At 40.6% G+C, this 24,487-nt stretch overlaps 1 long non-coding RNA gene across 1 annotated transcript; it reads left to right on the top strand.

The window, feature by feature from the left end:
- The first annotated feature begins 328 nt into the window (after positions 1-328).
- On the top strand, positions 329-23,898 carry LOC122458016. The gene is made up of 3 exons (XR_006277832.1): positions 329-727; positions 21,970-21,974; positions 23,888-23,898. It is a non-coding gene; the product is annotated as an uncharacterized LOC122458016 (long non-coding RNA).
- Positions 23,899-24,487: the final 589 nt, after the last annotated feature.

Genomic DNA, 24,487 nt, shown 5'->3' with positions numbered 1-24,487 from the left:
AGAGAGCCAATCAGGCCAGTATTACAGCCAGCCAATCAGGGCTAGGCTAGGCCCTATATAAAAGCTGGAGCAGGCAGTCTCTCCCAGGCCTTCAGAGGGTGAAGGTCTATCTCCTGCGTGAAGGAGACTAGCATCCGGGACCGGACCGGACCGGACCGGACCGGACCGGACCGGACCTCACCTCACCTCACCTCACCTCACCTCACCTCACCTCACCTCCTGCCCGGTACCTGCCGGGCTGCAGGCCCTGAGAAAAAGGGCCTAGCTGGTGCAAAGGGGCAGAAGGGGAAATGGCCCAGGGAGAGAGACGGACAAAGGGAGCGAAGGAGGGCAGGCAGGAAGGCTGCTGCCAAAGGATCCTGGGGTCGGGACCCAGAGTAGAGTGTGGGCCTGGGTCCCCTCCTTGCACTTCCACCTGGCCATTAGGAGTGGCCATCACAGACTGCACCAGACCCCTGCCAAAAGGGGTTAGACTTTGGGATGTGGTTGGCCATTGTGGCTGGGGCAAAGAGAAGGACTGCAGATAACACCAAACTCCCAGAAGGGGGTGAGACCGGAGCAGTGGGCATTGCTGGAGGGCAGTGTCCTGAAGAGGACGTCGCAAGCTGGGAGCAACGTGGGTTGAGATGCTAATCTAGGGCGAGAGATGGACAGGACACCACTGGCAGAGGGTGCTCTGCATGAACTGAGCTAATTCCCAGAGTGAACAGCAGGAGGCGCTGTGGTGGTGAGTCCCAACCCCATCACACTATGCAAGGATAGACTCTCTAAATTGGGGACATGAAGGGACTGTTCTCTACATCTTAATGTAAAGAGTACAGATTTCTCCAAAGGAGAAAGAAAGGACAGGGGAAGCGATAGTGCCCTGGCTACCATTCTGTAACCTACCTACATAGAATCATTCCTGTTGCAAAACAGGGAGGCCTGAGGTAAAATCCCTGCTGAGCTCTGCCTGGGGCAGTGCCATTCTGCATCACTTACGGTCAGGGTGTTGCCTAAATGACATAGTGTAACCCTTAACTCCCAGCTTCCTCATCTGTAAACTAGAGATAACAATTCTTCTTTACTTAAAAAGAAAAGGAGTACTTGTGGCACCTTAGAGAAGTGGAAGTGAGCTGTAGCTCACGAAAGCTTATGCTCTAATAAATTTGTTAGTCTCTAAGGTGCCACAAGTACTCCTTTTCTTTACTTAAAGGAGCTTCTAGGGTACTTTGGAAATGCCTAGTAATACATAAATACCAAGAATTATTGTTGTTACCATTTACTAGTATTGCATTAGCAGTAAATCAGTGTGCCAGCATATTATCAGGGGATATTGAGTTATTGTAGAAGCCATTGTTCAAAAGGGGTAGCAGAATGAGGTCCTACCCACTTGTAGGATCCTTTAGTACTTGTAAGAGCAGAGAGGATAACTGTGGTGTCCCAGCAAATTGCAAATCGGAGACAAATTACAGTGGACCAAATGAACAAGTGATGGGCCTCTCTAAGTCCATGGAAAGGGATTACACACAGGATGAATTTGGTGCATGCTTTCATCTAATTCTGCAGCAGTCTCAGATGTATAATATATTCTTTACTAAATACTGTCTGGTCTACACTCAGAAATGAGATCCACCTAACTACATCACTCATGAGCTCTGAAAAATGTCAAGTCATGTGTGACATCGTTAGGTGGACCTAACTCCCACTTGTACCTGCAGCAAGGTCAATGGAAGAACTCCTCTGTGAACCTAGTTGTTGCCTCTCAAGGGGGTCGATTTCTACAGCAATGGAAAAACCCCTTCCTTATTTGTTGCAATTGTCTAAATACATGACAGCAGTGTAGCTGCAGCTCCATAGCTCTGCCACTTCCAGCACTTGTAGTGTAGACATAACCTAAAACTGTTGTTTAATGTTTTTGCATGTTGTTGAAAACAAAAAACTTTCTGTGTTCTATCTATAGTGGTTGCTGCATGTCACTGGTGGATGAAATGATCCCTGCTATGTATGAATTCCAGAAAGCCCTTAATTGGGTTTATTTAGGACCAGTTTGTGCTCCCATATCATGGTAATAAGTGAAAGTAAGACATCTTAGGCCTTGTCTACACTGGGAAATTTCTGCGCAGTAAAGCAGCTTTCTGCGGTGTACACCCTGCCAAGCCACTTCGTGTGCAGAAACTGTGCAGTTGCAGCGCTGTAAACAAACCACCCTGATGAGAGGCGTACACCTTTCTGCACTAGGGCTACATTGCTGTGGTGCCAGTGTAGACACCCTGGTCGATTACAGCACTGTGATTGGCCTCCGGGAGGTGTTCAACAATGCCTGTTCTCGCCTCTCTGGTCACCGGTTTGAACTCTACTGCCCTGCCCTCAGGTGACCAACTATGAGCCCCACCCCTTAAATTCCTTGGGAATTTTGGAAGTCTCCTTCTTGTTTGCTCGGTGACGTGTGCAGTGGTCTCAGTGCATCTTTCCAGGTGACCAGCCTGCTCCACGCACCAGGCGATCCCCCGCTTGGAGCAATGCCGAGCTGCTGGACCTCATCAGCATTTGGGGAGAGGAGGCTGTGCAGTCCTAGCTGCGCTCCAGCCATAGGAATTCTGAGACCTACGGACAGATTTCACACTGCATGACAGAAAGGGGCCCTGCCCAGGACACACTGCAGAGCAGGGTCAAAGCGAAGGAGCTGCAGAACACCTACCACAAGGCGCAGGAGGCAAACCGCTGCTCTAGTGCTGCGCCCATGAGCTGCCGGTTCTACAAAGAGCTGGATGTTTTACTTGGCAGCGACTCCACTGCAAAGTCCCCTGTGGATACTTCAGTGGCTCACGTGCTAGTGGAGAGTGGACCGAGCCAGGCTGAGGAAATCTTGGATGAGGATGTGGAGGGGGAGGGGGATGACTCGGAGGCCAGAGATGCATGCAGCCAGGAGCTCTTCTCTACCCTGGAGGAGGCTAGCCAGTCACAGCTGTTGGAGTTTGGTGAAGTGCAAACAGGAGAGGAGGCCCCTGGTAAGTGGCTTTGATTTTGGGAATCACTGAAGCAGGTTGTTGGGTGCAGGAGGGTTGCAGAAAGCAGGCTTGTGTCTGTATGATGCACGTACCACAACATGCCTAGTTTGAGTGGTGAATTAGAGTGTTGATTGACTCCCTTACTTCACAGAAATCTGCCTCAGAAATCTCCATGAAACTCTCATGGAGATACTGGGCAATCCGCTGCCACAGGTTCTTTGGCAGGGCTGCTTTGTTTCTTGCCCCATTAAGGGTAACTTTCCCACGCCACTCTGCCGTCACTGCAGGGAAGACAGAGGGGACCATTGCTGCACACAGGCAAGCTGCATAAAGGCCAGGGCAGAAGCCGCAGTCTTGAAGAAGACCCTCCCTTGGTTCCCTGCTTACCCTCAGCAGCGAGATCTTCTATAATGAACACAGCCTGTGGAAAATGTGGGGATGGTAATGATTATAAGACCCTCCCCTACAGTGCTGGCTGTCCCCAAGAGCCACATGCCCAGTGTACAGTACTGTCCTGGAACATTGATTTCCCCTGCTCCTGCAGCTACTCACCATTCTGGGTTCTTTCCGGATCAGACTGCGTTAATGTCTGTGCAACGCCCATGGCAATCCACAAGCACCTAGAGAACCACTGAGAAATACCCATTGCGATTAATGTACTCGGTGGCTAGGTGGTCTGGTGCCAGAACTGGAATATATCTATCTCCCCTCGGCAGTTAGGGAAGTCCATTTGTGCAAAGCTATCTACAATGTCACGTATGTTGCCCAGAGTCACGGTCTTTCGGAGCAGGATGCGATCAATGGCCCTGCATACTTCTGTCAACACGAGTCCAACAGTCGACTTTCCCACTCTGAACTGGTTAGAGACTGATCAGTAGCAGTCTGGAGTAGCCAGCTTCCACAGTGCAATCGCCATGCGCTTCTCCAACGGCAGGGCAGCTCTCATTCTCGTGTCCTTGTGCCACAGGGCTGGAGCGAGCTCATCCCACAGTCCCATGAATTTCCTCATCTGAAAGTTCTGCAGCCACTGCTCATCATCCCAGACGTGCATGATGTCATCCCACCAGTCAGTGCTTCTTTCCCAAGCCCAAAAGCAGCTTTCCACCTGCTGGTCAGCACCTCTGTGAACGCCACAAACAATCTCATGTCATAGCTACTACGGTGGTGAGATCAAAGTTGCATTCCTCTTGCCTTTGTAGTTTAAGGAATAACTCCACTGCCACTCATGACGTGTGAGTGACAGTGAGCAGCATATTGGTCAACAGTGTGGGATCCACTCCTGCAGACCGAAGAGGCAGAGTGTGCAGTACACAAACCATTGAAAGATGGCACCAAATGCGGGTGGAAGCCCAGGGATTGCTGGGATGCGAAGCAATGCATCACGGGGCATTGGGACAGGACCCTGGATGCCCTGCAACCCCCTCCGACTTCCCACAACTCTTAGCAGCAGATGAGGAAGAGATGCTCAGTGGGATAGCTGCCCAGAGTGCACTGCTCTGAATACCGATGCAAGTGTGAACGCACTATTGTGCAGGCAGCTGACAGTGTGAACACAACAGTGCTTTCCCTTCGGCGCTCCCTGAGTGGCAATGTAACTGCCAGTGATGTAACTCTGCCAGTCTAGACATACCCAGAGTCTGCTTCCCAAGCTGTTTCTATGATAGTGTGATAATACATTTCTGGGGAAAGCCACAGTTTAGCCCTAATATCCTGGGACCAAGACAGCTACAACAGCATGGCATACAATTTAGCCCATAGTCAGTGTTTGTTAGGCTCCAAAATCACCCCATGAAAGTCACTACTGTATGGCAATGCAGAGTATTATTATCATTCCTACTTCTTCATTATAAAGCTGACTTGGTGAAGATATCTAATAGGTGAACAATTTGGTGATACGTGACAAAACTGCTGTAAGAACAATGTTTGTTTGTTTTTTGTCAGAAGAGGAATGTCATACAACTAGTTTTGGGTTATTTTGTACCTCTTGTTTCAGAGGTGTGTTCGGAAAAAAAACACTTGCACAAACTACTGAAAAATGAATTGCTTCCATGTTAGCTATGCCTCTACTGCCAAAATAACTTTAATATAAATATCCATGGCTACCTCATGAAAATCAGTCTGAGGACCATGTAACATTCTCCAGTCATCCAGTACTGTAACTGAACATATTTAACTGGAGAAGAGGGAATGTACATCCCATGTAGAAAATAACATATTCAACGTATATTACACAGAATTGAAATATTTTCCTTAATGGCACAAAGTATACTGATCTTTGCTAAGTAAATGTATGTTAGTCCTTCCTATAGTGTGGTTTTTTTGGCTGTGGTTTTTTATAAGTTGTGTCATCAAATAGTTAGAATTCCAGCAGAAACCAGACCGCATTCCTACGTGTCTCATGACTGAAAGTGTAAGCTTCCTTAATGTTATACCTCCGAATAAGACGATTAGAAACTAAAGATGAAACCAGGACCCTTCACTCATGTGGAAGAACATTCATGCTTTGCAGGGTAGTCTGTGTGTTTGTTGTTCATTAGCACTTTTTTTCTCTTCTTTGCAACAACTCATGATTAATCCCAGTTTATTCAGTTCCCCTTGAAGATAGTATATAAAATATTAGTAAAATGTAATATAAACCAAACTATTTAAGAAGAGTGTGGCTTGAGCCATGATCTACACTGTGGTGATATTGGAGAAGGGCAGTTCTTCAAAGGGGCCCCTGGAAGAGTTCTGGCTAAATCAGTCTAAATTCCTCCCGGGACTCCAAAGCTGCACACAGTTTTGGTTCTGACAAATCAGCCTTTTCTGACAAACAATGTTTCATCTGAAAATTCCTGACTGGCTCTAACTCTACTTTCCATTGGAGGAAAGGGTTAATTAGTCCAGGATGTAGGGCTGGAAAGGAGTTCATCCTAGGCGTGTGGAGATATTCTAGCAATGCAGAGGAAAACATAATAAGTAGTGTACTGGAAATTGTGGGGAAAATATTTGAACATATTTTTGCCATTTTCTTTTGCTTGTTTTTGTGCCTCCATAATTTCACCTTTTTTGCTTTATTTTAATTATGTGGAAAATGTATTTTTCATGTTGAAAGCTGCCCCACCCAGCTCCAAATGAAACTATATATCCATGGAATCACTCACCCCACCTGGGGTCTGCAATATTAATAAAAAGATCATTCCAAAATGATACTATATAAAACTCAGACTCAACCCTTCTCCTCTGACTTGACTGCTCCCATGGTTCATTCCCTATGGACCTATGTGTCCCAGCCCCCATCCTGAGAGCTCTTCTCACATCCATGCAGCGTGAAGTCTAATGATAATGGGCCCGCAGCAGCAATTAACCTGCAGCTCCCTGCAGGTTTCCAACCCCTGCAAAAGGAACGGGGTGACAGGAGAATCCTGCCACTCTGTGAAAACATAGAGCTGTGCAACATTCCTTATGTTAATATGAATGTATCTCAAACATGAGGCCAATTTTGACTTTGCAGTAAAATGTGAAAGTGATCAGATTTTGAGTATTACATATTTCATTGCAAATATTTCATGCACTTCTATTAAGCATCTCTTTCCTTTCTGCCTCTTAGCTGAGAGGAGCTCCTGGAAGTAACCTAGATACTCTGGGAAGCATTTACTACCTGACAGACAGGTAGGTCTAATGACACAGCCTAACACCCCTGTACTGTGTAGAAAGCAAACTTTTATATACTGGGAAACTTGTAGTGTATAGGAACAGGGTATTATGCCTTTAAATAGTTTGTGAGCCTCTGGTGGAGCTTATTGTGTTCTATATTTTAACTGGCTCCTAGGCACCGATCACATCAGCAGTATGTACATAGCTCCTGAGTATTACATGTTTTGTATATTTAGTAAACACAGTTATCTGGGTCCCTCCTGTGTCTGTGTGGTTTCTTCATTTTTTTTTTGTTGTATAAAGAGAAGGAAATGCAATGCTTGTATAACTACAGTGCACAATGGGTTTTTTTAAATCTGACATTTATTTTTAAATGTACTGTATTATTGTGGTGTTTAGATGCTGCTTTTAATTATTAGAACTGGGAGCACTCGCTGTTGAGAGTCTGAAAGGACAGGAAGCAGGTAGGGGGGTGGGGGGGAGTTGAGGAGGCTGAGTGAGAGCTACCGAAGGTGGTGCAGCAGCAAATTGGTAAAGAGGTTTCCACTTTAAAAATAAAGTCCTGTTGAAGTTTGTTAGTACCTTGCCTAGTTGTTACACCAATTATGTTTGGTGGAAGCTTATGGCCATGAAATCTGGCCTAGATGTGTACCTTTCCTTTCAGGGTTAATGGTCCATTCCAAGCTAATAGGATGTGCTTTTCAAAGGGAAGATTCCCACCTACTGTATTGGGAAACAGAATGTACTAGATTCATGCTGCTATTCTTTGTACAAGCAGTTTGCATTACATCATATGAAATCGGACACCATGATCAACAAGAATGACTTTACCAAACAAAAACAATATAGTAAAGTTGTTAACTATTGAAACAGAACACCCACTACTTTGCAAAAGGTTTTGGGCCTGTCATACACTGTCTCTAAAACCCAGATCCTGTAAGAATTACACAGTTGCTTAACTTTATGCTCAGTGAGTAATCCAATTGATTTCAGAGTCTGCAAACCTAGCCCATGCATAAGACTTTGAAGGACAGGAGCCTAGTTGTGTAGGTAATTAGATACTGGGTGCGTGGCCCAGAAGAAATACACCTTTGTAGACTTCCTGAAATCTGCTCCTAATACCAACGGGCCAATATCTCCTCTGCTGTGGTAGCAGAATGCCAGATTAGCATTTGCATTGCCTTTTCCCAAAGGTGGTGTCTTTGATTCATGGATTGCAGGCAAGCTCTTAGAGATGCCATTGGGGAGTGCCATTTATTTGTGTGTATTCTTTCAAGGTAGATTTAAAAACACCCAGCTGTTGCTCTGGGCACCTTCACTATAATTAAAAATGCACATTAAGACAGGGAGTTTCCTTATGTCCATGTGGGGTTGGGTTCTTCCCTGGTTGATGGGATGACAGTCAGCTGCAGAAGAAGTTTAAGAGGTCCACAGTATTCTGCTTTTCCTTGGCTGACAATTCCAGTGGACAATCAGCCTGTGATAAAGAATGGGGCTGGGCTGCTTGGGGGTTTGCATGTAACACTGGCAGTGAGAAAGTGGACTTCAGTTCTTTCTTGTAATCATATGAGGAGCAACTTTCTCACTCACACAAAAGGACTCTTAGATCATTCTTTATTATTCATTAAAGAAAATGAAGCATGTCCTGAGATGAGAGAGCCTATCCTTTCCCTGACCACCAACCATGCTGGATAGTTGCACAAGCCTGTAAAGGCTGATGATTGTGGAGTGGTGGAGGCTGGGGTGTTATAATGAGAGATCAGGGTTCTACAGCCTGTAACTATCCTGGGCAACCTGTACTTCACAGTGATCAGCCGCACTGGAACTCAGAACCTTGTCCTCCAATAACATAGGCCCCTACCACTTGAACTAGCCTCTGTAAAACATAGAAATGTTAGGTGACATCCTCTGTAGGCAGCCACTGGAGGGTTGCCCAGTCACACCCTTGAAAAGAAGGCAGTGGTTCACATTCACAACAGTGTATCCCAAGGGCATGAGGACAGAGACCCTATTCGCATGAGAGTCCCTCCTTGGGAGCAACTGCAGTCTTCTGCCACAGATCACAATTGAATGGGGGGGGGAGGAGGAGAAGGGGGGAGGTAGAAAGAGGAGGATAGGAGGATTGTTAATCTGCAGGCTAATCTGCTATGAAGCTAGATTCTGTGCCCCTGCTAGGTTTTATGGAGTTAGAAAGGCTATGGATAACTCTTACTTGCTTGGGCTTGTGTTTTCATGTTATTAATGGGCAGATGAAAATGGGTACTTGGGACCTCACATGTCTATTTCATATTCAGCACAATGTGTTTTTCATTTTTACCCTTACAGTGGGTGAAATCTGACCCTCTGCAGAAAGCCACCACAACTATTTAAGCCCAGTGCTGCACAGGCCTTGTTCTGGCCTAATGCTCAGATTTAAAATCAGATTTTTCTTTTCTATTTGAAATCAAACTGTAAAAATCAAAGATGGCTTATTTGTTTGTGTCTGTAAAGATAAGCAAGAAAACATATGAACATTTAGAAGCTGTTATGTAAGGAGCGAGGGTGAGGATTGGGGAAAAAAGTTTTAAATGAAGACAGATATGATCTGGCTATAGCAGAGCACAAATCCTTCCAGTTTACCAGTGCTCCTGCCATGGGCTTGGAAACTGGATTTGTTAACCAGATCGGTTTAAAAACAGTGAGGAAATGGCACGACAAGATTTGGTCACCTTTCATTTTCTACTTCTTTATCACCTATTCAAATATAACTATGGTAAAAGATCCCATATCATAGGTCTGTTAGATGGCATAACTCATACCAGACATGATCAATTTTTGGATAACATTGTTTGATATATAGCAACATGATCCTCATATATTTATGCTTCTCATCTAATCACTCTACTTGGCAGCACATCAGAATCTGATATTCTTAGGCAGAGAACTGAATACATTTTGTTCTGTTATGAGACAGGCTAAAATATGTGAAATATATCTGAAATGTTTTCTCCCCCTCTCTTTAAAGAGGTGGTGTTTGGCTACATGGCCCATTGACAAGTGGATTGGAGAAGACTGTGAAACCCACACATGCAGCTGTCGTTAAATGAGCTTACTATGAAAGCAAAAGATGCTGCACTGTTTTATAAGATCTTAAAACCATAACATGAAGGGCTTAAAATATTCTGGAATTTAATTACACTACTGTATATGCTTTAAATACATGAATATATAATGAAGACTAATGCTGTTCCAAGAAAAAAAGTTCCCTCAATGTAAATGCATGTGTGTGGGGAGGGAATATAAAGTCATTTCAGATGATAGAGTTGGGGGGGCTGTAAATTTTGGGTTGTAGGGTCTGCTCCTGCTCTCGTTGTTAGCAGCAGCCATTTCACTGTTGATTGCAGCTGGAGAAGGATTATGTCTCTCTGATATCAGGGGTTGTGCAGAAAGGGGAAAGACTGATTTATAGCTGAGAGTCTACATACTCAATTTTAATCCCCAAAAATCCATGTTTGGGATAAGAAATTTCAATATAAAGTTTCATTACAGAAAAAGGTTTTTAAATATGCATACATTAAAGTCCAGGGGTAGAATCCTAGCTCCACTGAACTGAATGACAAAACTCCCATGAGACCCACAGGAGAATAGACTTTTATGTGCCACAGGCTCTCGCATGGGCATGCAAGAAGCCTTCCACATAAGTGCTGCCTGTGCTCTCCTCCTCCTTTCCAAGAAGACCAAGATGACAAAATGGAGTTGGAGAGTGTCAGGAAAAGACTGATGTCATGGCCTTCTCCCCTCCCTCCCCTCCACTCCAGCCCGGTCAGTTCACTGAGGGAAGTAATCTGAGCTGGCCTAATAATAGTGGATGCAAAGTGCTTACCCCCGATGAGCATGAAGGGACCAAGTGGCTAGGCAGCAGTTCTGCAGAAAAGGACCTAGGGGTTACAGTGGACGAGAAGCTAGATATGAGTCAACAGTGTGCCCTTGTGCCAAGAAGGCTAATGGCATTTTGGGCTGTATAAATAGGAGCATTGACAGCAGATCAAGGGACGTGATCATTCCCCTCTATTCGACATTGGTGAGATCTCATCTGGAATACTGCATCCAGTTTGGGGCCCCATGCTACAACAAGGATTTGGAAAAATTGGAAAGAGTCCAGCGGAGGGCAAAAAAATGATTAGGGGGCTGGAGCACATGACTTATCAGGAGAGGCTGAGGGAACTGGGACTATTTAGTCTGCAGAAGAGAAGAATGAGGGGGGATTTGATAGCTGCTTTCAACTACCTGAAAGGGGATTCCAAAGGGGATGGATCTAGACTGTTCTCAGTGGTAGCAGATGACAGAACAAGGAGTAATGGTCTCAAGTTGCAGTGGGGGAAGTTTAGGTTGGATATTAGGAAAAACTTTCTCAGTAGGAAGGTAGTGAAGCACTGGAATGGGTTACCTAGGAAGATGGTGAAATCTCCTTCCTTAGAGGTTTTTAAGGTCAGGCTTGACAAAGCTCTGGCTGGGAAGATTTAGTTGGGGATTGGTCCTGCTTTGAGCAGGGGGTTGGACTAGATGACCTCTGAGGTCCATTCCAACCCTGATATTCTATGATTCTATGAAATACCCTGTGAAAGGTTATATCTACTTCTGGCACAGTTCCAGTGATGCGCCTCCTAGGGCAGTGTAACTCTGCATAAATAGTACAATCTAGCTTTGTGTGGGGCAAATTTCATACACAGAATCCTACAGAGAAACAAAAATTATTGGCCTTTATAACTGGTCTTTCAAAGGAATTAATAAACATAAGCTAATTAATGGAAACACCACCCAGGTGATATAGGTCAATGTTATTACTGCCATTTTACAGATAGGGAAACCAAGGCAGAAAGTTTAGGTGATTTGCCTCAGGCCAAAAAGGGAAATGGTGTTATCTCTGGGATTGGAACAAACCCACACATGTGAGTGAACCCCTGTTCCTATGTAAAGCTCCATTCACTCCACTGAAGTCAGCCATGGGTGAAGGTTCTGCCCACACACAATAATACGATGGATCTAGGTCCAAATTAGTACTATTTCTATATAATGGTTAATGGCTGTGAGAAAGATTAACAGAACATGGCAACAAACACTTGAGGTCTGGTATTAGAGTTTCTGACATAATATTGGCTGGATAATTTTTTGATTAATATTAAATTTTTTCAAATAAACTTTTCAATTAATTATTACTTACCCTGCATTAATTGAAATAGAAAACTAAAAAAAAAATGGAGAAAATTGCACACATTTCTTAAGGAAAGAAAAAATCTTTTTTGTAAAGCCTTTGACCCATAAATAGTGCTATTACACTAGAAATTTCAGTGGAAAATTAATTACCATGGGCTAGATCATCCTCTCTCACCATAAAATCCCTGGAAGGCTGGTAAGTGAGAGGAAAATTCCACTATGGGAATTTCTCACATGCCATTGTTCTGTTGGGAGGCTGGGTTTCTCTCCCTAAGTAATAAGCCCCAGATCCTCAAGACCCATAGGAGACAAAGTCCATTGTGTGTAGACACTGTGGCCCAAGCATCCCCCTCTCTGTCCTTTGTATCATGGCTCTAATGGATGAACATGCTCAGCTGCCCATATGACTTTCTAAGGCTTTTCAGAAGTTGGCAGTGTCATCTGTTCCTGTCAGGGAAATGCCGAGGCTAAAGGTATGTGCTATTTTTTTCAGAAATGGGCATCTAAAGTTAGGCTTTCAAGTCTATCTTAAGGCACCTAAACAAGTAGCCTGAGCTTCAAAAGTACTGAGCATCCAGCAGCTCCCATTTGAAAATCAGACCACTTATTTCAGTACCTAAATATGGACTTGGGAGACTAATTTTAACCACCCATTTTTGAAAATCCTTGTCATTCAAAGACAGATTCATTACAGACTCTTGGCAGCTACGTTAGATAAAGAAGGAAATGGTTTTTAAAATGAAATTGTTAGTTGGAATGTTCCTAATCCAGACATGTTTAGGGGAAGTCTGGATCCAGATCTGGACCTTGCAACTCAGATACATCTCTAGAAGATGAATATGAAATGCAACATTGGATCAGAGCCCCTTCCTGCTTTGTAGAATTCTGGATCTAGATTCGGATGTTATGCCTTGAGCCCCTCTCTATTTGTTAATCATGTTTAAATTGAAATATGTATGTTATTACTAGCTTGGTATTTATTACTTAAAGCGAAGTTCTCAACAATGCAGTTATTCAACTGTCAGAATCAGAAGAATGGCTTAGTACAAAAATAAACAATTTGTATCATACAACCAAAAGGAAGTGATTAATGTTTGTAGCTATATCATATTCTCTGAATGTCACCAGTGATGATCATTTTGAAAGAAATGCATTAAAAAAAAAGCAAAATCAAAACCAAATATGACAGTTGTGCTTGTTATTTGGTAATCCTTGTGATTACACACAATGCTTTGTTGATGTGATTATCTCATATGAGAGTATTCCTGCTTTTATGCACTATGCTAATTGTACTCAAACCTAAAGAACTGCAGAGCTCCATAATCAGAGAATAGGGTTACAAAATAATTATGATACAACATTGTTTATCCTTGCAATGTTGTTGTAGTCATGTCGGTCCCAGAATATTAGAGAGACAAGGTGGGTGAGGTAATGTCTTTTAATGAGCCAACCTGCGTTGGTGAAAGAGCTACACAGAGCTCTTCTTCAGGTTCAACATTGTGTCATTATTTAGCTATGTTTATGTTGTGATGTTCTTGTTGTATATAATAGAAACTCTAAATCAAGCCACCAGGGAGCTTAAAAAAATCAGCTGGTAAGGGAGCTTTAGGTTTAATTTGGAGATTCATTCATTGGCTTGTTTTCTAAAGTTTTAATACTTCTGATCTTAGGAAGCACTGTAAAAGTTATTGGAAAAATTAAGCAAAATTCACATTCACAACTGATGGCATCATCCAGCAGAATTCAACCTGAACTGCCATGATACCATGGGAAAGACTGTTCTTATAGTATTGACCCATGACCAAAAACAACAATTAACAGAAATGCTGTGTAAAAGCCTTTTAGCACAAAATTTCCAAACTTGACTTCAATGGGACCACTTGCATGAATAAGAATTTGCATGATCAGGACCCAATTTTGCCTAATCCAGAAGAGGTTCAGAATAGTTTGGAAAAGCATTGTGGCTTATAGGCACTTAAGATGTTATAATATCATAATTGACTAGTAAACTCATGCTAGCTCTTATCCTGCAGCATTTGTGAAATTTCAGTTGTTTTTTTGCCTTAACAGTGCAATATTCTGCTTACTGTTTCTTTAAAGCATAATAGATGGCAATTGGAAACACGAGCTTTTTGGAAGTTACCTGTTGAACCTCACTGAGGAACTAATTTGTGAATCTCTATAGAATGCCAGCTTTAGAAATGTAAAGAGTACATTTGTCAAAAGTCATTATGTAGCTGGGGAGCCCAAGTCCCAGTAGACCTTTTAAGCAGTTACTCAAAGTCACCTAACTTGGTGGGGAATCAATGTCCTGTGGAACTCACTGATAGAGTATATCATAGAGTCCAAGAGTTTAGTGGAACTCAAAATAAGGTTAGATATTTTTATGAATGAAAAGAGAAAATCCATACTCACATTAGACAAGATTTTTAAAAAGGAGTATAAATAAACTCCCATGCTTCGGCACATGAGCTAACACCTAAATGGAGTTTTGGAAGGAACTTCTTCTGTGGGTGGGCTATTCCATTCCTGTCCATAACAGAGATTCTAGCCCCACCCTCAGAAGCTTCTGGAGCTGGCCATTTTTGAAGACAGAATACTGGTCTAGACAAACCTATTTGTCTGATCAAATATGGCAATTCCTGTGTTCTTAACCAAATAACATTAATTAAATTAGCATAGCTAATGAAAACCAAATAGGCCACCATTTCATAACACAATTTGAAAATGGCTAATGACATTTTTATGTATAATTTTTATGGTACAAACCAAAATCAATTTTGATGCCTCCTGAATTTTGGATACATTCACATTCTGATCTGAATATCTGGTTTGAGCTCAGTCTGGTTTAATGTAACTTTTCTGAATATAAATAAAGGTGCTATAAATGATAGTACTAGACTGCTGGATGAAAATATGTAAGAAATATCCTCTGAGGACAAAATGTATGCAGTTGTTTTAAGCGCATACACCACACACACACATATCAATCACATTTCAGTCTGTTTGTAACATTCCAAAGCAGGAAAATGCTGACTTATCTGGTTCTGAATCCATAGGCATGTTGAGAGAAAGCACCACACAGTGAGTCATATTCACAGCAAAATTAAATAATTACTTAGGGGAAAGGTGTTAAACCTGGAAGTTCCTCTAACTATTTACATAAATCATATAGTCCCATAGTTACCTGAAGGAAGCTGCATACTTTTAACTGTGTTGTATATGGATCAAAAGCATACTAGAAACTGAATCTAAGACATCCACAGATGTCTGAGCTGAAGCTTTCTGCTGTTTCATAATGTAAACACAAGATTTTTTTATATCCCAAGTTACATTTCCATTTTCAGTTGGTATGTTATCTATTCTGTTTGGGTCAGATTGTACCATTTATTATTATTTATTATTATTATTATTATTATTATAGTACCTAGGAAAGCTAGTCATGGACCAGGACCCTACTGTGCTAGGTACTGTACAAACACAGACCAAAGGGACAATCCCTTTCCTGAAGAGTTTACAAACTAAGCATAAGGCATTAAGACAGCTCTGAACAAGGCAGAAGAAGTTCCCAGGGGGAGCTCTGGAAAGGACTGAGCTTCAGCACTGTGCTTCATACACGTGTCTGAGGGCAGACCTGGACCAAAAATATAAGATTTATATTGTGCACCTTTATTGTGCTTTCCAGCAGAGGATCTGAAAGTATTTACAAACAAAAGGCCCAATCTTATGCTCACAGGAGGTGTTCAACATCTTGCTGGAGCAGGCCCTAATAATTCTAACTGCCCAATGACCCTCTAACATAAGTAAGTACTGTTATCTCCAGATGAGGAAACCAACCCTCAGAGTGGTCAAGTGACTTGCTCAAGGTCACACGGGAAGTTTGTCGCAGTGCCCAAAGTAGAATCAGGCTCCCGGCAGCTATTCCTGTGCTTTAACCAAAAGAGCCAAGAAGCCTGATAATATATACACTATAATAATTGTTAAAAGGTATGAGCAGGACAAACTATATTTTCAAATTATTCTTAAATAGTTTCATACTGCAATGGGGGCGAGAATATTTTGAATGTTATTTATTATACTGTACTTATCCTATAAGCATACATCCCATTAAACAAATTTGTTGTATTAACAAGTTTTAGATTTTTGCCTTAAGTATGTTTTCTTAAAGGATTTCTATTCCACGTTCTGCTTTTCATGTGACTTAGTTTGGAAAGTAATTATTCTTAATTTCCATGAAACCACCCCCTCATGCACAATCACGACTATCACTGGTTCAACAGAGCCATCCATTTGTGATGGAAACAAGGGGTTGTCAGGTTTGGGAAGCAAGGAACAACCAAGGAACAAGTTTGGACATTAAAATAATCATCTCCCCCCCCCCCCAGATATTAGTTTGCAGTTAGAGGTAAGAGAACATTTCTGAGGAAGGAAATGTCAAGCAATAGAAGATAAAGACCTAGGCCAAATTCTCTGGTGATGTAATACTGTTGACTTCAGTAGAGCTATGTTTGCAAAGAATAGGGCCTCTGATGCTGGCATCAATCTTTAGGTCTTTAAAGGAAGCCTTATCAAATATGACTGATTCTCCTATCACACCAGGGTAAATCAGAAGCAACTCCTCTGAAGTCTGTAGTTATGCTGGCATAAAACCTAGGTAAGTCAAGAGAGCTAGACCCTGCTTCTGTGTCAGTCCTTATGACATGTTATTATATATAATTAATTATAAGCTCATACCAGAAAATGTTTGTTAACTTGCATGGACAAGTCTAAGGGAGGGAGAAAGGTTCTACAAGATCTGGGAGAGAAAACAAATATGTAGGAGGGAGCCACATTCTTTTCCCACGTTAGTGAGCAGCGTAACATGTGAATTCACCTTTGGAATTTTAATACTTACCTTTTATGGTTAAAAATGAGAATTGACTTTGACTTTGTAAATACCTGTTCAAGTTCCAGTCCAACCTGCCTATTAGTACACACCCATATGTGCACACCACACAACTAAATGCTGGGCACAGGTTCATGAAAAGTGAAGGCAGTGCTTTAGTGTGATAAAAGAGTGAGGACAAATTCTACCATCATTTACACTTATGACATTGATTTTAATTTACAGCAAGATTTGGTTCTTGCTGTTCACTCTTGCCTCCAAAATAAAACACACAAATTAAGAAGTTAATTTGCAGTGTACCCCATCTGTCAGGTGGTAGAACAAGAGTTTTTAAATGGATTTGCATGCATTCAGGATTATGTCTTCAAAGCTTTTTCCTGAGCCCTTTGAAGTAAATGGGAATCCTTCCGCTAATTTCAATGGGCATTAAATCAAACCCTAATTAAACATATAGTGAGCTACGTTCTGTTGTCTTTGCTTTACCAGAGTAAATCCAAAGTAATTTATATGAAGTCAATAGAATCAGTCTGGATTCAAACCAAGGAATTTGCCAACTAAAAATAGGGATAATAATGGAGATTGCAACTAAATGTTAGCTATAGCACTTGCTAGTATGAATGTTATAATATGCACATTATGTTAAAACCTAACAATAGCTTTAACACATGGTGATTAAGTTATAGTGTTTATTGGAGACCCAGCCTGGCAATAGTCAATCTTGTATTAGTGACAGGTTTAATCCCTAATATCTTGTGACACTACAGAACTAGAGATGGGAACGCATGCCATTGGAAAGGTGAGATTCCCAGCTTTCCAATGAGATAACACATGCTTCTCTACATAGTAAGTGTGAGATATCAAATTGAATGTAGTGATTTCTATGTATAGAAAAGCTATTTTAAGTCACTTTTAGAGGTGTCTTAAAATTATAAGTCCAGACACTTGAGCCCTGTCAACTTGGCACTATTCTGGCAGCATAAAGGGGATGCAAAGTTATTGAGAAAAGGAGTACCCGTGGCACCTTAGAGACTAACAAATTTATTAGAGCATAAGCTTTCGTGAGCTACAGCTCACTTCATCGGATGCATTTGGTGGAAAAAGCAGAGGCCTCTGCTTTTTCCACCAAATGCATCCGATGAAGTGAGCTGTAGCTCACGAAAGCTTATGCTCTAATAAATTTGTTAGTCTCTAAGGTGCCACGGGTACTCCTTTTCTTTTTGCGAATACAGACTAATACGGCTGCTACTCTGAAAGTTATTGAGGAATCCTTTGGTGGCATCAAGCTGATATAGGCATCTCTACAGTACTCCCTCCTGGCCCACCAGAGTAAGAGCTTTCCAGGAGCACGTCATGGGTGGAAGAGCATGGCCAGAGCATACAGCCTCTTGCTACCCTGGGTTGGCAGAACAGCTCTTATAGATTTGTGATTGCTGACTCAAGTTAGAGTAATCCTAAAGCTGTTTAATTTGTGCCCCAGGATCAAGGGGCAGAAAGGTTGCTGAAAGCCACCGATACCTGCCTTCCTCCTCAGATGCATACAACTCACCTCCAGCATATCTGAGGATCTGTCTAGTGACTTAATTTTGCTCTCTCTTTGAGGGCTGTACAACTGGACTCATGCTAACTGACTCACCTAGTTTAACTGTGGGAAAGTTACAATAACATTTAAAACCCCGCTATACCATTTATATAAAAAAAATTTCCCAGAAAACATGTAGCATGCACAGAAAGCATAGTAATGTTATTTAATATAAAGTTTTTATCTACCCTTCTTTGCCACCATAATTTATGCCTGTCATGCAACCATCCCAAAGTTACATTAATAAAACCTTTATACTTCATCCCACTGCCGTGTTATATTCCACAAATTGTATGTTTATATAATATATGACATGTGGTACAGCCAGTCAAATGGTAAGGGAAATTAAACAAGTCTTGCTTTTTGTCACCTTTAAATAATCTTTGTTGTCTTTAGTACACATTATTGGAGGAAGAGCAGTTTTAAGATTTTTATTCGTACATTTAAAAATGTCTTACTAGTGACATAAACACTGAATACGCTATAAAGCAAGTTTTTCAGTTCTGAGTCAATGAATTAAAATGATTAAATAACCTTTTTCCTATCTGTGGAAATCCCAGTTTTGAAAGTATGCGAGACCTGTTGAAACCCACTGCTTTTCACTCAATTACTCTCACACTTGCCCCCTCCCTGAGGAGAAACAAATTGTGTGTAATCTACATATGGTCACACTTGTTTACCCTAATCTGATCTAAGAGCTGATGATATGGGACAGAAGCCAGACGTGCAAAGGTCATCTTTTTTTTCTGGCTCTAGTTAAAGGCCTGGATTGCTATGACAGTCACAGTATACTAAGTCTAATGGCCGAACAGTATAAATAAATGAATACTCAAGTGTTTACTAAGAAGAGGGTTAAAATAGCAATGCAAAATATATTATGTTGTACAACATATTTGTATGTGAACTTGATGTGTATAAAAAAGCTGTTTTGAAGAGTTCTGGGAAGTGCAAACTGAGTTCACAGGGATGGCATGGGGGCTTAAGTCAAGGCAGAATGAATCAAAGTTAAAGAGATACCTCATATATCAAAATTACATTGAGTGGCTCTGAATATTACTTATAGTCCATAGAATGCAAAGTGGATTAATCCAGTATGTCCATAATCATGTGGAACTTGAATCTCCAGAACATATTTGTCAAGGACATAATGAGGCTGGCAATGAAAACTGTGGTCCTGATTCTGATCCCACTGAGGGCAGAATTAGGCCCAGAATTAATGCTGTATAAATTTTTACATGATTCTGTTATATCTTGCAGTGAATAAAGAAATGAAATAAAGGCCAATATTTTATCCTCTGTGCTGTTCATCATCCTGTCTAGAAGAGTCTTTTAAACTTGTATAAAAATCCAGGAGAGGTTCAGACTGACCTAGAAAGATCCTTTGACTCAAGGCTTATTAAAATCTAATTTTTGTGTTGCAGCTGCAACTTGCAGTTTTATTCATGCCAAAATACACCCCAGAGAGATCCTCCTTCCACAGTGACCTCTGTTTAAACAGTAACCTTTAGTCGGCATGGTGATATCGAAGTCCATTATACTATTTTTCTGACATAGAAAATGCTTTAAAATGGGCAGCTTTTTTAGTTAGTGAGAATTTTTGACAAGGAGCTCAAACAAATAGGTTTTCCTTTTTAAATGATTTGGTAGGAGGAAGTTTAATATGACTAAAATGGTTGATTTTCTGTATGATGTGAACACATTTAACTATTGCATAATGACAGGTTTCAGAGTAGCAGTCGTGTTAGTCTGTATTCGCAAAAAGAAAAGCAGTAATTGTGGCACCTTAGAGACTAACAACATCCGATGAAGTGAGCTGTAGCTCACGAAAGCTTATGCTCTAATAAATTTGTTAGTCTCTAAGGTGCCACAAATACTGCTTTTCTTTTTACATTTAACTATGCAACTCATATTAACATTGCCAAAAGTTCTATAGCTAAATCCCAGTGAACTGCTTTAAAAATATGTGCTCACTAATAAGTAATAGCTGGCTATTACAGGTTAAGCTGATAGTTTGTATACCTCTGAGTTTTGGTACCAGCATACCTGTGTTTAGAGTAAATGTGTCACTAATCATTCAGTGCCTATCTTGAATGAATAGGTGAGACAGTATAGGTTGTAATAAAAATTGCTTTTAGAGGAATAGAATAAGGATAAGCCTTGCTCAATGGCCATGTCTTTCCTCAGAAGCCAATCCTTCAATCATGTTAATTGTAAAAAGATGTATAATATCATTAAGGAAAAGATAACTTTTACATAGGTTTGTTTTAGGCCCTCCTGTAGAATTTAATAAAAATTATATCCCTGCTATAGGATGGCTAAAAAATGTATAGAAAGGGTCTCTCATTAACATTCTCTTTTACACTATATGTACATACATGTATACTTTACACATTCTCTATAAGTTTCTTATTGCATTCCTATAGAATCCTATTGGTTTCATCCCCATTAAATTATCTAGGTTTTTCCCTAAGGGCATGGGAAATATTCAGGACAAATGTGCACTCCATGCAATCCCACTGACTTCATGGGACTTACATGAGGTGTACATCAGTATAGAATTTGGCCCTTTAACTGTATGGCAGGAAGCAGCCGGTCTATCAGACAGAAAATAATAAAAAGAAATTCAAAAGCTGACTGAAAAAGTTAAGAGTTTAAATGGAAATGAAAGCAACTGTTATTTGGTGGATTTAAAGCCACCTTCCTTTGGTGGAAGCCCTGTGGAGTGCAATGTCTATAAGAACTGGTAATGCTATTGTCCGAAATCATTTTACTTAATTGGAGGCTATTTTATTTCCCCATAATTGCAATTGCATATCTAGTCACTGATAGTAAATGGAATATTAGTTTGGAGTTTCATAAAGAAGTTTTATGGAAGGCTTTGCAGTATCACCACCTAGGAAGGTCTGTTGGTACCCTATAGTTTATTTCTTTATTAATTCCTAGAGTTTGGTAATATAAAGACTTTTATTTTGGGGCATTCCCACCATACATGGGGAAATAATTTGAGGCCTGATCCAAATTATATTGGATGTCAGTGGAAAACTTTTCACTCACTTCACAGGGCTTTGGATCAGTTTCTGGGTCAATCAAATATCGCTATAGCTTTAGAATTTTTTTCTGTATTTAAAGGTGAATGTGAAAAAAACAAAATTCTCATCTCTCTTTATTACATCTGAATCCCACATTATACTCTGGTAATCTTGCAGGATTCAGGATTCAGAACACTTTGAGATCTATGGATGAAAGCTAAATATTTTTATATGCATGATAAATGCAGAATACAGCTATGGGAAACTAGAAGAAATGTATCATTTAAATCTATGAATTTTTATCCTGATACGGAGTATCTACTCTGTCTTGTATTGGAGAAATGTGCACCCCATCACACAACCAGAAATGTCCTTGAGATGCATGTGATTTCATGGATGGCAGAACACTGGGGATGTATAATTTGTTCTCACTAAGAGCTACGACAACTCATACATAATGTAGCAGTGAAGCAGCTAACATCAGGTCTGTGCAAAATAATTTAATTTTATTCATCCAGATTTCTTTTTTTTTCTTTTTTTTTTGCAATTTATTTAACTGAGATAAATATGTGATATTTCAGTGAAGTCCTATCTTTAAATTTGTGTCACAGCTGGGCTGATTGTGGCACAAGAAGGTCAAGTGGCCTTAAGTCACAGAGAGAGTGACTCCTTCTGGATCTGACCCCTGACCCCTTCCTCTAAGTAAGAGACAATACTGTCTTTGTTTGAAGAGGTCCCTGGCAGGATTTCACTTGGCCCTAGCAGAAAAAATGTCCCTGTTTTCCCATGCATCAACTCTATAGGAAACAGAATAAAGACATGTATATGAATAATGCACATGAATTTGTGCTATTAACATGTTATCAATATTTTAACTGAAAAGGTGATGTCATTCTATGACAATATATGAAATAATAGCAAAATTCCTACATAACCTACAGATCCCATGGTGAGGGGGCTAGCCTGGGACCCAGCTTCATTTCCCAACTCTGCCACAGACTTCCCGTGTAACCTTAATGAAGTCACCAGGAAAGCTTATGCTCTAATAAATATGTTAGTCTCTAGGGTGCCACAAGTACTCCTGTTCTTTTTACGTAGTCTTTCTGTTCACCATCTATAAAATGGGGTAATAGTATTTCCCTGTGTCAGAAAGGTGTTGTGATGATTTCTATATGAAAGAGTATGAGGCTTTCAGATACAATGGCTGGGGGGGCATATAAAAACCTTTTGTGTCAGAATTTCAAAATAAAATAACAAGCAAATTCAACTGACACAAAAGCCAAGCCTATTTAAATTATCAAAATAGAGCCAATAATGCAGATTAGGATTAAGCTAATAAATTTGGTGTATTTTTGTAATTCTCATATCACGAGAGAGTAACACATTAGGCATGTCTACACCTTCTAAGGTGATCTAGATTTTGATCACATATTAAGGTTCCAAGTTCATTTAGTTGCTTACATTAAGGAAATAAAATAGAACATATCTGGGGAAGGATAACTCTCTGTATCAAAGTATTGTTATTAAACTGTTGGAAGTTAATAAGAAAATTTCAGCCTGCCAAATTGTGTCTGTTATGAAAATTCCAAAGCTTATAATTATTCTTATGGAAGGTCTCTTGTGAACTCTATCAAAAGCATTCTGCATATCATACTCTTAATGATCCCTTTTCAAATGTTTTAAGAGTGCATCAATTTATTATTGAAAGTAAAACCTTTTAGATTTTAAAATATTTTATCCTCTCTCCTAAAATCCTTCTTTAACTTGTACAAAAAGGTTCTGAAATTAGTTTAAAGGCATCTCTAACATGGTCAAGGAGTTGCCCCCAGAATACCTTGGAAGTTAGAACAGCTCAGCTTTGTTTCACATCATAGTCTTAACATCAAAAGTACTCCCAGTCCACCCACTGTGATTGAGTTTATAGGTGCTCTGAATTAATTTTATGAACTAGCCTTTATACTTAATTCTTTATCAGTAGCCTAGACAAGGCAAATGCTGCTAAATATTGAATGACAGATTATATGATTGTCAAAATTCATTTGTTTTCAATCCACACTTAATTAAAATTTATTTCTTTTCAATTATTACTGTGTGGGAGTTGTTACTGCACAGTTAATATTCAGAAGTCCTTAATCAGGTTTGGTTGTTCATTATCATCATCTCGTTATCAATACATTTTAAAACACCCATTGCAATACAGGGAAGTTTGTAGGGCTGAGTTTTGTTTAGGCAGCCAAAACTTTGGTCCTTCAGAACTGAGAGCAGGGACGCCTATTCAGGAAAGCACTTATGTACATGTTTGTGTGCTTTTCTGAATCAGGGTCTCTATGAGTTTCAGTCTGATCCAGAGTGCATTGATGTCAATTGTTCATTAACTTCAGTGGGCTTTGGATCAAGTCCTTAGTATCAGAGACACCAGTGACCAAAGCACTGATAATTTCTGTCGCTCTCTGGCTCAGATCATTTGAAAACTAGTGGTAGTGGGAAGAAACAGTTTAAAGGTGCAATCTGGCTCCCCCTGAAGTCAATGGCAATATTCACATTAACTTCAATGGGTGAGTGATTGGGTCCTGAGGCAGGAAATGAAGGCTTGAAACTACAGGAGGAATTTAGGAAGGCAAAATGTAAATACCTGAGCTGGAATTTAGCCAATAAAGAACAACATAATTTTTTGTAGTTTGGTACTTGTTTTTTCTTTGTTTATTAAATTTCCCTGTGGACAGGAAATACATTACTATTTTGTAATTTGCTTGAAATAATGACATTCTTTTAGAAGTCATGCCAATGCTTCCTAGGAAGAATGCTTTGTCCCAGCATAATTGCATTGAGACATGAGAGCTCTGGTTGAACACCCTGAGTAGTCTGGACATAGAGGAAAGCAGAAAGTGAATAGTCATGAGAGCTTCAGTATATCCTACCATTTATTCTTCTTGCCACAACGTATGCTAGCCTCCCACAATTGTGCTGGGAAAGGGCTGCAGATATCAGAAAAAGAAGAGACTCAAGGAATATGGGGAAAATTCTACATTTGATGGAAAGAGCTTCTTCTTCAAACCTGAAGATATGGGAGACAAAGTGAGTGACATAATATCTTCAGGTCTGAAGAAGAAGCTTTGTGTAAGCTCGAAAACTTGTTTCTTTCACCAACAGAAGTTGGTCCAATTACCTCACCCAC

The sequence above is a fragment of the Dermochelys coriacea genome, chromosome 11, assembly GCF_009764565.3.
Source record: "Dermochelys coriacea isolate rDerCor1 chromosome 11, rDerCor1.pri.v4, whole genome shotgun sequence".
NCBI lineage: Eukaryota > Metazoa > Chordata > Testudines > Dermochelyidae > Dermochelys > Dermochelys coriacea.
This window is presented reverse-complemented; position numbering and strand designations above follow the sequence as displayed.